Raw genomic sequence first — 15,790 nt, 5'->3', positions numbered from 1 at the left:
CCCCACACCCACCGCGCCGGGGCGGGCGTGAGCGCGCGTCACAGGGACCCCAGCCCCTGACCCGTTCTCCTCAGAGCTGCCGAAGGCGCCACGAGGAAGACACGCGGTGGCAACCGGCACGTCACGTGCTGTCCCGGACAAGCTTCGGGGGCGGGAAACCCGTCCCCGGGAACAACGAGAAAATCACCGACAGTGCCGACTTTACCGACAAAGTGTTCGTCTGCTGGCTGTGACGGACGGACCAGCCCCTCGCGTCATGGATACACCTCCCTGCTCGCGTAACAGACCTGCCCCGGGGAGTGGTGGACGCGTCCTGCCCGCAGGACGGACGGAGGTGCTCGGAGAGTGAGGGCGGCGCCCCGCTCGCGTGACGGACGCGCCCAGAGACTGACTACGCGCCCGGCTCGCGTCGGGCGTCCGCCAGGGGCAGGAAGTGTGGGGTCCGCGGGAAGCCGGTAGCGTAATCACAAGGAACTGTTCTACAGTTTAGTATGGAGATTCCCTTCGTTGGAAAACGAAGCCATTCCCATGAAATCTTTGTCTCGGAAGCATAAAGGACTTCACTTTCTCCAGAAAGGTAACACAGCAGGAAATGGACGATGCAGCAGCGTCTGCTGCTCGAGGCCCCGGAACCGCTGGGAAAGCACCCCCCACCCCCACCCCGGGCCTGGGCCGCCGTCCACACCGCAGGCAGGTCGGGAAATGCGGGGCCGCGCGGGCAGCACAGACGACGTCAGGGCGACGGTTCCGGCCTCCTGCTGCCCCGCCCGGGACACGCACAGCCCGTCCGCCTGCCCCAAATCACAAGCCCCACGGACTGACAGAAACCGTCCGCCGGGGGCACCTGGGCCTGCGGTCGCCACCAGCACGGACGCCCCCCCGTGGGGACACTGGAGCAGCCCCATTAGCTCGCTGGGTCTGGGGCTCCCGCGTCCTCTTCCTGAGCAGCACCGCGGGCCCGCAGATGCTCCCTCCCTTGTGTCTGGGGCTCAGGCTCACACCCCCGGACCCCACCGCCGTGCGTGCGGCTCCCGCAGCCACAGGAGGGCTGGCCGTGGCCCACGCCGGGCGTGCTGGCTCCCCGACAGCCCAGCTCAAGGCGAACATGCTCACGCAGTCCCCATGGAGGCTACCGAGTGACGCGCAGACGACGACGCAGGAGATCCCGCGGCCTGGAACCGCCTGGAGCGGACCTCTGCGAGACGGTAGGGAGCTCCCCCGACGGGCTCGCAGGCCCGGCCCCTGTCCAGGCGGCCGCATTCTTGTCCGCAGGGACCGGTTCTCTGCTCTTCTGGGGAAGGGCCGCCCCGCGGGTACCCCCAGCGAGCAAGTCGGCTGCCAGGCGCGGAGCCTCCAAGCGGCACATCACCGCCGGCCGCGCCTGCAGGCTCCAGCTTAGTGCACGAGCTGCTACAAGTTCTCACTTCAGATCTCCAGACTGCCTGGCTGCCCACGATGGCACATGAATGCGACTGTGTGGCCGTAGCCATCACTCTCAGTGTTACCTCGGCCTCCTTCAGAACCTCACGTCTTCAGGGGTTTTGTGGAAGCTCACCCCCTTCAAAGTGCCACCTGTTCCTCCACAGAGCGTCCAAGATCAGAGCCGGCACACCCAGCCCCTCCTGTCTGATCCAGAAACGGAGTCAGTGTGTCCAGGCGTTGGGGGCCACGGTGGGGTCCCTGCAGTCCTGCGCCCCAGATCCCAAATCTCCATCCACGACGTCTGCAACTCAAGGTCATCTGTCCGACCAACAGTCTGTGCAACAGTTTGTGCCTGGGGTTTTAGCAAAGAAATCGGAGACGGCCTCATCTTGGCCCCAAACTGTCACAGCAGAGACCACGAGACTGGCCCCTCAGACTCCAGCCTCACGGGAAGGTGGTGCCAACCTGAAGTCACCAGCTCTACCCACAGGGTCACAGGCTGCCTGGACTGCTGTGGGCAGCATTTCATGTTCGCTACCCACACTCCCAGGACTCGACCACAGAACCGGCCCCACGTACTTGGGCATGCAGCTCAGGGAAGCCTTCGTGACCTCCAGCCTCAGTTTCCCCATGGGCAAGCTGTCCATTCGGTGCCAGCTGAGGCTCCCAAGTATAAATGGGCTACATTTTAAAGAAACAGTGAAAAGGAACTGAAAGCAAATTTTTCTGCCAACTACATTCCTTTCGCCTCCCCTTCCCAAGCCCACAAGGGCTGCCACATGCCTCTGCCTGTCACGCCGCCATCCGCCACATCTTGCTGTCCTCCCGTTCCTCCTTTGAGACTCTCCTGGCTGGCTCACTGCCCTGACCCGGCCATACACGCTGTCTTTCTAAAACGGAAAGCACTCTTTTTCTGTTTCTGGGAATATCTGAAGGGGTTCCACCTTCCTCCCAAACCCCTCGGCGCCTGCCAACTACACCGTCCCTTGCACATGGTGGGCTGGCCAGGCATCAGGGTCCCAGCCCTGCACCCGTGTCCCCAGCTCCCTGCCGCTGCCTTCCTGGGCATCGATCCCCTAATGAATAAAGGAGGAGGAGCCCAGGGTGCTGTAGGATTGAAGGGGCACCACACACATCACTGCTCAGAGCATGTGCTGCTCTCGTGACAGCTCTTACGTGGGGCTGCTGTCAGGGCCCGTGTCTCCAGCTCCCCCAGCGCCTCGCAGCCCATCACAGAAAGTCCCTGTGGGGACAGGGCCCGGCAGAGGGCCAGACCATTGTCCTTCTGTCCTCAGGGGGCAAGACCTCTGGCAAATGAATGGTAGATGGTGACATGCTGCTCCATCGTGAGATTAATCTTAAAATAGCATTTGTTCTGGCCAATAGGATGAGAAAACGCTGCAGGCGTTTTGTTGCTATCTGATTTCTAACGCGTCCAGGAAGAGATGCACGTACCCCCACCCAACTTACATCACTTGGCCTCCAACGCCCGCAGGGCCTCGGATTTCAGATGCCTGATTCTGCAGTGCTCCCTCCAGGACCACAGTTTCCACAGCACATACCGCCAGGAAGAGCAGAGCAACCAGGAGGTGGGCCCAGAACAGTGGACTCCAAGCCCCCACAGCACGCACAGAGACACTCAGAGCCACCGTCACACAGGTGGGCAGAGGAGGAGATCCCCACCACGTCTCATCCCTGCTGGCCTGGGTGCCCCTTCTGCGCTCCCCTCACTGCAGTCTCGCCCAGCTGGAAGTCCGACAACCTGCCCCCCACACCCTGAACCAGCTCGTGCAAGGGATCCCTGTGAAAATCCACATCTGATGAACAGGGGAAAGGCAGCTTAGGGGATTTCTTGGCAAGGATGTCAATGAGGCGTGACCAAAAAAGTAGGAGTCATTTCCAAAGAGGGCAAATGACCTCTGGTGTGGGCCCAGCTGGCCAGCCCCCAGACCGCCACACAGGGCTCCATGACCTGCCCCTGCCCCACCTGCTTCAGTGATCTCTTCTCCCCTGGCTTCCTGTCGACCGTCCCACAGACACTGACTAACCAAGAGGAAGAGAGGGAAGACTCAGGACTGCCCTCTCAAGCACCTAGCATCACCTTCACACACGCTAACATCTCAGACTCAGCTGTGGACAACCTTGTCCTACAAACAAGAAAACCTATGTTCACAGACACTAAGGCACTGCTCCAAGGTCAACAGGTAAAAGTCCACACTCCCGTCACACGGCCTGCCCATGCCACGATGGCTCCTGACATGGAGTGCAGGATGGTGCCCACCACCCACCAACACGTAACAACGCACAACTCAGCTCCTAATGGTAGAAACTCAGCCAGACTTGAACTCGGGGGACCACATGCAATCAGCTCCGAGAGGATCTCCCTTGTGCTCAGAAATCTGGGCGACAGGCACACACTGCTGCACACCCTCATTCGAGTGGAGACCCCCCGCCTGGCCGGTGCCCCACTCATACCTCCCTGGATTTCCTGCTGGGGCCTGCAGGGGTTGGGGTCCCAGACCCTCCTCTCCAGCTGGCTCTCCAGAAGCAGGTGCTCCAGGGAAGTGGTATGTTCCCCCAGCCTGCCCTTCCCACCACCTGCCCCACACCACACTCCACTGCTGGGGACAGAACACTGTTCACACACTCATCTGCAAAGTCACAGATGTAGGCTGTCCCCTGGGGCTCACACAACCAGACAAGACAGAGCCTCACGAGATGGACAGCTAGTCAGTTCAAGTGCCATTTATTATGTACCAACTGGATGCCATCACTGTGTTAAGAGCTACCAGTCCTGAGGTGACAGAACAGGAATCCAGGCTTCCCTGCAGATCTCCTTCACAGTGGACATGGTTCCCAGAAACAGTAAGACTGGGACAGTTCACTGCTAAGGAGTCAGACTGGCCCCTTAGTGGCCATCAGCACGCATAACAGATCACCAGTTTAACGAACAAGCAGTAATTGGAGATCAGGGGCTCTGAGGCCAGGCATAGGAGGAGGAAGCTGGGGTGTACCACAAAGATCAGGGGCAGGAGCGTTCCTTACATAGGAGCATCTGGACAGTGGTGGGCAGATGTGAACCTGGACTCCAGCAAACCCCACACCTGTAGTCCACACTTAACGATCAGCTCAGAAACAGAGACGCTCCACCCCGTGCCTGGGACAGGTCCTCCGTGGCATTTCATCATCCTCCGCTGGGTGTCTGGATGCTTCCCAGGTTCTTGCTTTCATAGCAACAAGATGAGAAGGTGATCGCCAGTGTGACATGTCTTAGCCCAGCGGTAAGGAACAGGGGACTGAGCACAAGTTTGCTATGTATCAGACAAATGAAAAGCCAGGTTACCATTTTAGCGCTCAGCAGCAGAGCTATCTACTATGTATATTTATCTGTACCAATTATTATCTTTAGAACGTTAAGGATGACTAATATTTACTGAATTCTTACCTAGCTTCCAAGCACTACACCAGGACTTTGTGCATGACCTCAACCAGTCACAGCAAATCTGTGAAGGAAGTTACATGTGATCATCCCTAATTTGGAGACCAGCAAAGTGGGGTTTGAAGGGCTAAGTGAGAAAAACAGACTGTATACCACATCTGTCACCTCTCAGACCCTTGCTCCCACCTTTTTTGTTTTGCTTTTAAAAATCATTATTGTGCTCCAACTTTTTTTTCATGAACTTCCTATTTACCCTGAATATACGCATACTCGCTAATACAGGTGCACTAACACATGCCAGTTAACCATGACCTTTCCCCCTTCCAGATGTTCCTGGTCTGCTCTCTGATCCTGCCTGCCAGGCTTCGAGACACAGCAGCAGTGAAACCAGCACAAACAAGCAGTGGCTGGTATTTTAAACAGGACTGCCAGTTCAACAGTACAGATAAATTGGACAAAAACTCTTTCATTGAAACACAGACTGAAGTCCAGAAGGACAAGGAGAAAACCCCAGTGAAAGAGCAAGAGTACAAATGACAGTGGACAGTTTCAGATGCCCCACAAGCCAGCAGGTTTGAAGGCAGCATTATTACCTGTCTGCTCTGGGGCTGCTGATCAAACCTGTGGCATAGATCATTGGTAACTCAATCAACCCAATGTGGACATTCTGATCATTCTAATATGGCGGCACAGAATGACCAGGATTAGTCACACTGGGGCACAAAACACACCCTCTTTCCATTCCTGTGTTCTTTACACCTCCTTCCTCAAAACCCAGTGTTTCCTCCTAGACAAGAGGCATAACACAGCCAAATTCATTGTGATCCTGTAGACATTCTCAACATCAACGTGCTCTGGGCTAGCAATCTAATGTGCATTGATATCTTTTTGCTGCTCTCAACACAAACGTTCGTGCACAGCCGCTTCTGGAATGCAGCACCTCATGACCAAGGGCATCCTGCTCCGAGTGTCCCTACAGTCTCCAGTGCACAGCCCTTTAGGGGGGGCTGTCACCCAACCTGCCATCAGGGGGCAGCGAAGAGTGACAGCAGTCTAATCAAGAAGGAATGGTCAGGAGTGCCCGGAGCACAGGGTGCAGTGTTGCCTATAAAGCGCTTTTATGTGCACACAAGAGTGTGCCCTGTGCAAACTTCTTAGTCACCAACTCTTCTGCTGAAGAAGTGCTTTCAGTGGCTTAGCTAAAATGAGGGGCTGGCAGATTGATCAGAGTTACACATGAGAAAAATTGTGCCCACCGTTTTTTGTTTTTTTTTTTTTTTAGGAAAAAATGTTACCAAACAACCTTAATCTTAGAATTCAACGTAAAATAAACAACAATTTTGTTTTCAAGCCAATGTACTACTTACTGATCCTATTCAGGATCCTATTCAGATAAGTTAAAACAGGCAAAGCATGGCATTTACTTTGAAGAAACGAAACCAAACCCCTCTAATTTTCCCCATTTCCTAAAGACTGAGAACTGTGTAATCTTTACGGAAGTGTGAAGGATGGATTCCGATGCCTGCCCAGCCTCCAGCAGGGAAGTTCTCTTCCATGACGCATCAGACCTCTCCCGGAGGTTGACCTGGTCAGGCAACAAGGTCACTCCACACAGCCAATGCCAACGCACATGCCCGTCCTATTTACCACCTGTCCCTCCAGACCTGACAGTCGGAATTTTGGATGCTTGTGCTTACTTGGGAGTATTTCCTCCAAGAATGGACCAATCAAGTTCCAATAGCATGTGATGACCCCATGTCTGTAGCTAAGCAACCACAGTGGTGACACAAAGCACAGGGTTTTAATGTCTTTCTACACAAACTGAATACAATTTAATTTTTTCACATCCACGTGTTTAAGACTTCCCACCTGGTGGGCACACAAGTGCTAATTCCCAGAGAAACAAGCTGTTCAGGAATTTTAACATTTACCGTTATTTTCACTATGAAGCAAGAATTATCCTTAAAAATGCATAATAATCTCATTCTCGCATTCACCAACTGATAGTCACACAGGAATGTTTCCTGTCAGGTTTCTGATCAGGAAAAAAAAAAATGGATTGCTGGCAAAGAGATAAATATGTAAAACTATGCAAAATACCTCAAGAAAAGTTAAGAAATAACATAACCCAATTAGTTCTTTAAAATGTTGTAAATGCAGGTGAATTTCAATAGTAATTTGTCTGTAATTAAAAGTATCACAAAAATCTTTCAAAATGTTGATACTCGAAGAATAACCATAAATGGACATAAAATGCAAGCCAGCAAGCTGGCACCAGGGTAATTCTGGGCTGTTATTTTTAACATACGCGGTTATTATTTACTCAGCTAAAGTATAAGCCTCTCCACCCCAAGACTGATTTTCATAGGGAGGCTGATTTTTAGTAAGTAAAGGCAGTTTTAAAAGAGGTTGGGACATCTAAAAATAAGCGGTAAGCACTCTCCCAGGGGTCGCAAGGCCAGCTTCACATCTGATGTCAGCACCACAGATAAAGGTTCGCCCCGCTCTGCACACACGATAGTCAACGCTCCGCAGCAGCACGAGAATACATCAGCGCTAACACTGGACTAAAAGAAAACTATCGGGCTCATAGGTAGCATTCAGCTATACGAGCTGTGACTTTAAGACCATGTTTATGCTCAAAACTAGATTCCTTTGATTTGGGGGCAGGGGAGAATCCTCTGGGTGGAAAAGCTTCTGTTTCTAAGGTGAACTGGACACTGCTGTCTGGGGCCTGCCTGTCACAGGTCAGCAGATGGTGGAGCAGGGGGAGGTGGGGTGGCTTTCCCTGTCTTCCCCAGCAGGCCAGGACTTGTCCACTAGCGCAACGGGGCCAAAGTCTTCCAGGTCCAGTAATGCACCTAGAGACCCACTTGCGTTGGAAATCAGTGAGAACACGCGATTTATTCTGTTTTAGCAACAACCCAGCACATAGGTGAATTTTAAACATCAGACTGTGTGGAAGTGCCAGCAGAAGTCACCCTGTAGCTGTCCCTTGTCCTTACTTGAAATCGGCTGTTCACCCCCTCAAGCGAACTAGCCCTCCTGGCTCAGGCGTCACGTGTATCACCCTCGAAGAGACAGCATCCGGTGGCAGGACGCTGCCAGCCTCACCCACATCTGTGGCCAGGCACGCAGACATGGGAGAGGGGCCAAGCATTCCCCACCGAGAACTGGGTGTTGGTCCCACCACCCTGCCCAGGGTGTTATTTTCCAATACATCCATCAGCAAACTCCCTGCTTTCTGCTTCATCGGCAACACGTGTTTATATCAATGGACTTACCCTAAAAAACAGGAAGCAAATTCAGACTTCAGATTAACAGGGATTGTGTGAACTCAGGATCTCAACACAAGACAAACACAAGCAGCAGGAGCACTGGCTGCACCCCACACGTGCAAGCCCGACAGGGCCCCAGGGTTTTCTTGGGAACTAAGACACAACAGGGAACATGGGCCACCTCAATCACTTTCTGCTGATAGCAAGTACACCCACTGTCCCCTGGGCGCACGCCTTGTCCTAGAAACAACCCCAAGCAGCAGGCATCCAATCAGCAGGCAAAGGGTGTCTTCACACCCTGTGGGGGATATGGGGCCACATCATAAGTCTTGTGTTTTGGGAGCTGAGAAGAAGACACAGACGTCCACAGACTGATGCAGGGACTCCCGAGGGCACCACAGGGTGATGCGCTGAGTCTGCCCCTGCCAAGGCCTGGATCTCCGGTGACTCTGCACTGAGCCCCACAACCCACGGCGCAAACCCACTGACACCCAATCCCACCCTGCAGAGTCTGTACCCCAAGCAAGGCTCAGTGTGGACCCCACTTCCCAGGCCCAAGGCAGTCAGCAAATCGACAAAGAGTTGTCTGGAACACCTCCCAGAGACAGCTTGGGCAGACAGTGCAGTCTGTGGTTGACGGATTCCATGAGAGCATCCTGACACTGGACTCTGCTGCCCCCATTCCGCACGCAAGCCCCCACCTTGCCAAGCACATGCCTCTTCCTCAACCACCCTCCCTCCCCGTCTGCAGTCCACCATCTTCATTGAGTGTAATCCCACCACTCAAGGCAAAGGCACCACTAACCTACCTGCCACCAAGATGGAGACGTGCTAATTACGCTTATGATGCCACTTAGAAGATGCATCACCATTTCAGTGATGCTAAATGAAAGAACAAAGGAGACTGGAGGGGGGCCTTAGGACCCTTCGATGAAGCTCCTTTCCTGCCATGGCCCCAAGTCCCCTCCTCCACGCACCCCCTGTGCCCCTCCCCCACACCGTTCCTCCACATGCCCCACCTCCACGCACCCCCTCACACACCCTACCCCGCCCCAGTCTGAGAGTTCACGAGGCCCTGTTTATATCTCAGCGGCCAAAAGTAACAGGTGCTCCACACAAGCTTTCTTGGTGATGACGACTAACACAATTTCTCATTATACCTAGACCACGAGGGGAAACAAATCATGAGACCAAACAAAATGGGGACAGCTTCTAGATAAGTTTTTAAAAGATTATACTGAAGGCCATTCATCATTTTCCATCAGAGTGAGAACAAAATCAATATTTCAAACAGATTTGCCCCTGGCAGAGATGCCCTTTCCTTTCACTGACAGCTCACTAATACTCCTACATTACACTGAATTTATCTCAAGGCATCCTATTTGTGCCAACATAAAAGGTCACTTTACTAACAATCAACAGCCACCCCGACTGATGCATTCAACAGCAAGGAAGCAAACCCTGCAACACTCAGATGCCATCTGAAGCAAGTCTAGAAGCATCCTCAGTGCAGTTTCACGGCAAAGAAACGTAACATCATGACATCATGCTCTCCCTACACCACCAGATGAAATGCTCACTGCAAACACCACACAGGGACCCGGACACCTTCCAGAAACAGGTCTGGGGGTAGCGGTGCTGAGGAAATTTCACATACAGAAGAAGCCACTAACCTCTGCCCTCCCCTCTAACTCAGGAGACAGCCCAACTCCCATCAGAGCCACCCTTGTGACCAAGTATGACCCTGTTTCAGGCTGCAGCCCCAGGACAGCTCCGAACCCTCACAGAACAGCAAACAGCAATCCCCAGTCACCCCGCAGCTGCAAGCTCTGCTCCCCACCGGACGAAATCTCAGAGTAAGTCAAGTCTGTCACAAGACCCAGCAGCGGCGTTTATCCAGACAGGACTCTCCGGGGGACCCTGAAGCCCAGCGCTCTGACTCCTGGGCTCTCCAGGACCTGCAGGGGCACTTCCTGCTTATGTCCAGGCACAGGCTCCACCCTTCGAGGACCCAGTTTGACACAAAACCACACATACGTTAGGAACCTCTGCACAGGATGGACTTCACCGGGGACAGCTGCCCCTGTCCAAGGAGAGGCTGTAGACCTGGTCTGATCAGAACTCCTAACTGCTCTCCCCCACCCCCACGACAACAAAATTTCTGATTCCAGCAGCCAGCTCTTCACTGCCCTCAGCCTTTAAGTAAGCAGCTATTACTGTTAAAAGAAAGGAGACTCCCTGTTCGTCCAAAGACTACAGCCTCAACAGCCATCGCTTTATGCAAACGCCCCCACCGACCCAGAGCCTAGGCTCTGCATGTGGGGTCATGTGGACCTTCCAAGTCATATTCAGTCCCCACCTCTCTGTCCACTTCGCTTACATCATGCATACTTTTCTTCATTATCTACCCACCCTCCAGCCCAGGCGCTCCCGATCCGGCCCCTGCCATGGTCATGGGCCCAGGCACCGGCCATTCTCACGGCCACAGGGTAAGGACTGACCCTCTGGCAGGCACTCGGCACCCCCAGCCTGTCCCCAGGTCCTCAGGGCACATCCAGGGGCCTTCCAGAACTACATCAGTGGTCCGCAGCCACAGGGAGGCACCACAGATGGGACATAGAGCCGCTAGACAAAGTCCTGGCTATCAGGCCCAGTCGTTCAATCGCTGATGCCGCCGAGCCGGCCACAGGCAGTGGCTACGGCACTGAAACACCTGTGCAAACCACTCCCGCAGTTAGACGCCCAGCCAATACGTGGCACTGCCCACACCTCACATCTCAGCAGAGGTGTGGGCCTGATAAATCCCCTTCATGGCCAAAGCCAGTGCACATCAGGCCCGTCACCCAACAGAATTCGAGCCCTCCCAAGTACCTGACAGTGCGTGGACACATCAGGGAGGGACGTGGCCCCTTGCAGTTAACACACACGGCCTGGGGTACAGAAAGACTCCAGACCCTTCCCTGCAGCTGCTCCACGCGGTGTCAGAGGAGGGGTGGGCTCCGTCACCAAGAAAAGAGACCTTGAACCGCCAACGCACAGAGGGTGACAAAGTGCCTTGAAGGGTGGCTTTCCCCAAAGAGAGCCTTGCAGGAGTCCTGGAGGGCAACAGAAAGCGTGAAGCTCAACTCAGACAACGACGACATCTCTCCCCAAAACAGTCACGAGCAAGCTCTGGCGTCACCACCACACCCACCAACTGTACTTACACCTTGAAAAATCTCAACAGTACTGACGTGGAAAGGTCACGCAACAGAGTTCAGAAGGCTGCATGGAATTTCCCTAGACGCACAGATTTTTGAGCTAAACTTAGTAAGCTAAGATACTGGGTAGTTTTTACATAGGACCTTCAAATGAACACAGCTTAACGACAAGCGGCATAGTATTTAGGGTGATCACACCGGGAAGCCCACGTTGAAATTTAAAACAGAGATATCTTGATAAAATTATCAAAAAGTAAAACTGAAGCATCAAATGATCTTTAAACAATACTACGTAGCTTCCAACAACTGTAATGTGTATCAGGTATAAGACCTACACCCACATGCAGAAAATTATTAGGGATGTAACAGGGGAAGAAAAATTAGAAACAGAATTTTAAATGTATTTACAAAAATAACGTTTCCACATCCACAGGCTTTCTAAGGACTCCCACAAACTGCGCATCCCAAGTTAAACAGTGTGTGTCTTGTGTGGGAAGAGACCACTTCTCTCCAGAAACCACATGAACGCCATAGCCTCACAGGAGTTTCAGCCCACGCGCTGTCCTGTCTGCCCCGCCACCAGGCCCCAGGCGGCCCGTGCCCCTCTCTGTGCTCAAGTCAGACCAGGCAACACCCCAGCGCCCCACGACCTTTCTGTTCTGTGGCCACTGACCCTTAGCCACTGAAGTTGGGCTTTAGGGCAGACTAGTCGAAAATTGGAAAATCACAGAACCTTTAGCTTTTTAAAAATCTGCATTTTCAGTTAACACAAATGATCTGAAAGGGTAATATGATAGGCACTGATTCTGCCTCTGTGGTTTGCTGCCTACCTCTCCATATTAAAGTATACTTGTGAAATACATATGTCCTTTAATCAACATTTACAGGGCATACGCTATTGACTATGTGTAATAGTCACGTGATATCGTTTTAAACGAGAAGTTTTAACTCGGGGAGTTGAGACATCACTCAAAAGTTAAGCCCCCGACAACCATTAACCGAAAATACTGCACAGGACGATTACAAAACCAGGGACAGGGTTCAATACAGATCCTGTGGCTTTGTTTCCCTCAGTGTGCACGCTAATATATAAATGTTTCCACTTAGCATTCTCACAAATCTTTGAGCCCAAATTCCCTAATTTTCATAACCACAGGTAAGTAAGTACCCACATAGGATGAAAGGGAACAAAGCATCAGTTCTTGAAAGCGAGTAACTGATTCCAGGCACTGCCGAGTCCCAGCCCCTACTATCCGGGCAAAGCCACGCTGACAGGAGGAGCCTTTACTGTGATTCTGGTTTCAGGGGACCACTGCCCATAACTGCCTTTGCTCTCTGAGTCCCTGTGTCAAAGAAGAAGACGCTATGTGGCCCCTGGTGCCCAAGAACAGATCAGCCCGTTAAACTTAAAACAAACAAACAAAAAAAAAAACCGTAAAAAACTTAACCCTGTTCCAGGTCTAACAGCATCTCTGCCACCCAGGCTCGTTCCTGGCCACACTCCAGCTGCGTGACCCTGGCAGTCACTCTACCTGGAAGATGATCTCTGCATCCTGCCAGCTCTAGAGACCTTGCCGATTCTGTGATTTACTTCTCAGTGAATTAGCTAATGATAAAGGGTTAAGTTATAAGTCATTTGGGCATGAATATATTAACGTGGAAGTCCTGGACAAAACCGCACAGGCCTCATCTCCCTCACACAGATTTTCACTAGTATTCAGCCCCCCTCCATTATAGACCTTATTTTTAAAACAGCTGGCGATTCACAGGAAGAGTGGAAGGTATAGACTCTCCCATGCAGCCCTTCCCCGCACCATGCACAGCCTCTCCCACCATCAGCGTCCTCACCAGACGGTGCATTTTTCACAATCGTGAACCAACATGGACATGTCATCATCACCCAAGGTCCATAGTTCGCATATGGTTCACTCTGGGTGCTGTACATTCTGTGGGTTTGGACGCATGTATGACGACACACACCCCCGACCCACCTCCCACCCTGGCAAACACTGATCTTTTATCATCTCCATAGGTTTGTCTTTCCCGGAATGTCTAGAGTTGGGATCATACAGGATGGAGCCTCTTTAGACTGATGTCCTCACTCAGTAACATGCATGTACAGTTTGCCTTTTTATAGCCTGAAGCGCATTTTTTAACACTGAATGAGATCCCACTGTCTGGAGTAACACAGTTTATGTATCCATTGACCTTGAAGAACATGCTGGCTGCTTCCAAGTTTTGGCAATTCTGAATAAAGAAAGCTGCTGGCGACAACCATCGTGTAGATGTAAGTTCTCAGCTCCCTTGGGTAAACACCAGGGAGCATAACTGCTGTATCCTGTAGTGAGGGTACATTTAGTTCTGTAGGAACCCACGAGACGGTCCTCCCGAGTGGCTGCCCCCATCCGCGTGCCCGCCTGCCGTGTGTGAGAGACGTGTCCTCACCAGCATGTGCTGGTGTCAGCGGCCTGGATTTTCCACTGTGTCCCTAGCCCCTTACAACTTTCTAAGGAAGGTAACTTAAGTCAGACAGGGCTTGGCATCTGCAAGGGGCTGATCAGGCAGGGAGGAGGCTGTGAAGGCTGGTGGCACAGTCACACTGGGACAGGGAGGCTTCCCAGCTGCCCTCAGGTCACACACACACTTGGCGGAGCCAGGAGAAAGGCCAGCCTGGGTCCCTGCTAGAGCTCCCATTCGCACCAGGACACGATGCACAGGACAGCCTCAGAAGCTCCACCAACCGGGGGCAAAGGCCCGTCATTGTCGCAGGTTTTAAATTGAGAAACAAAAGTGCAATGCCCTGAATGAGAAACCCATACAGCTCCGAATTATTTGCATGGCTGCAGGGTGTGTTTTCCCTCATGTAAGGAGCCCATACACTAGGAGGTGTTAGCCTGGACCTTAGAACTCCTCTGAGGACCTGGGGGGTAGGACCATGAGGTCCCCAAGGAAGGACCCTGACCATGTGGTAAGAGTTGGGCAGCTAAGGCGCAGCCTGGGGCTCGTCTTGCCCACCCCCCATCCCCCGACTCCTACAAGCTGTGACTCTGGGGTATTCTAGACACCGCCCTGCAGTGACCCCCTGGCCCAGAACTGAGTGTCCATGCTAAGGGAAGGCAGGTCTACCCAAGGGACGCTAGTCCAGACAGACCAGAGACACCCCTGAGACGATCCTGTGCTATTCTGAGCAACCCCCAAAACTGAAACGTGCCGTGTAAGATGGAGAATGTGGGAGGGTCCACACAAGATGTCCCTGCTCAGATCTGGGAGGAGTCGCGAAGCATAGACCACAGGACAATCTCTACGGCCCTTCGGGCCACAGAGGAAATCACAGTAACTTAGATGTATACCTGACCATAAAGCACATATGATAGAAAATAAGCCACGAACAGAAACATCTTCAGATCTGGCAGTCACACTACCTCACTGATGAAAGATCTCTGAGGGAGGTGACTACTCTCCAGTTGCATGTAGAGATTAAAATGTGAAGGTCTAGCAACAAAACAGAGTTCTCTCAAGTGTCAGCATTTTGTTTTTTAAAACTAAGGACGTGTTGGGGCGTTCAGGGTGGCTCAGTCGGTTGACTGTCCAACTCTTGGTTTCGGCTCAGGTCAGGATCTTACCGTTTGTGAGTTCAAGCCCCACGTCGGGCTCTGTGCTGACAGTGCAGAGCCTGCTTGGGATTCTCTCTCTGCCCCGCCCCTGCTCACACATGTGCTCTCTTTCCTTCTCTCTCTGCCCCTCCCCTGCTCTCTCAAAAATAAATATTAAAAAAAAAAAAAAAACCCAAAGCACTAAGGACATTATCCTCTTTCCCCTTCTGAACTTCCATTTTAAATAATCACTTTTACTTAGAAATTCCAGAACTTGCCAACTTGATAGCTAAAATTAATAGTTAATAGGTTCAGGCATTACCGAATTGATTTATTTTTTTAATGGAAACAGTATGATTAGGAAATCTGCTTGAAGGACCATCAAGGTTTTAAAACATAACATTGTCTCTTCCTTTGAGTCGTGAACAAGGTGGTGAGCCCGCAGACAGGTTCAAAGCCAGATGGTGAACATACAGAATCACATCCCCAAGGGCAGAAGGTCAAGAATGAATGCAGAATATGCTGAATAAGATCATTTTACACCACGTCATTTAAAATATCCCACGTATCTGGGACTTGGGTGGAACAAATATCAGGAAAGCATTCCTAACCAGTGTAATGGCTCAGTGACAGATCGTTTCATATCAAATTTGAAATTTAATTAAATGGTCATTTTCATTTCATAGTTTCAGGATTTCTAAAGCTCTTATATCCTCCAACCAGACTTAGACTTTGGCTAGGCTAGGCAGTCTCCACATCACAAAGAGCCTTTGCATCAGAAGCAACAGAATGCCACTTTTGATGAAGATTTTGTAAGTGGAGACAAAAGCCTCCGGGGACCACAAAGGCAGATTAACC

At 52.0% G+C, this 15,790-nt stretch overlaps 1 protein-coding gene and 1 long non-coding RNA gene across 8 annotated transcripts in view; one reads left to right on the top strand and one right to left on the bottom strand.

Moving 5' to 3' along the window:
- The window catches only part of DIP2C (DIP2 acetate--CoA ligase C (putative)), a 415,544-nt gene that overhangs the window by 230,237 nt on the left and 169,517 nt on the right, over nucleotides 1-15,790 (bottom strand). The window lies entirely within an intron of this gene.
- LOC147579576 (uncharacterized) lies at nucleotides 1,058-6,091 on the top strand. Its single transcript, XR_015254091.1, has 2 exons — nucleotides 1,058-3,626; nucleotides 5,189-6,091. It is a non-coding gene; the product is annotated as an uncharacterized LOC147579576 (long non-coding RNA).

Source organism: Puma concolor, chromosome B4 (assembly GCF_028749965.1).
Source record: "Puma concolor isolate L17-30 chromosome B4, mPumCon1.1.hap2, whole genome shotgun sequence".
Lineage (NCBI taxonomy): Eukaryota > Metazoa > Chordata > Mammalia > Carnivora > Felidae > Puma > Puma concolor.
Note: the sequence above shows the minus strand (reverse complement) of the source record. Positions and strands in the feature narration are given on the sequence as shown.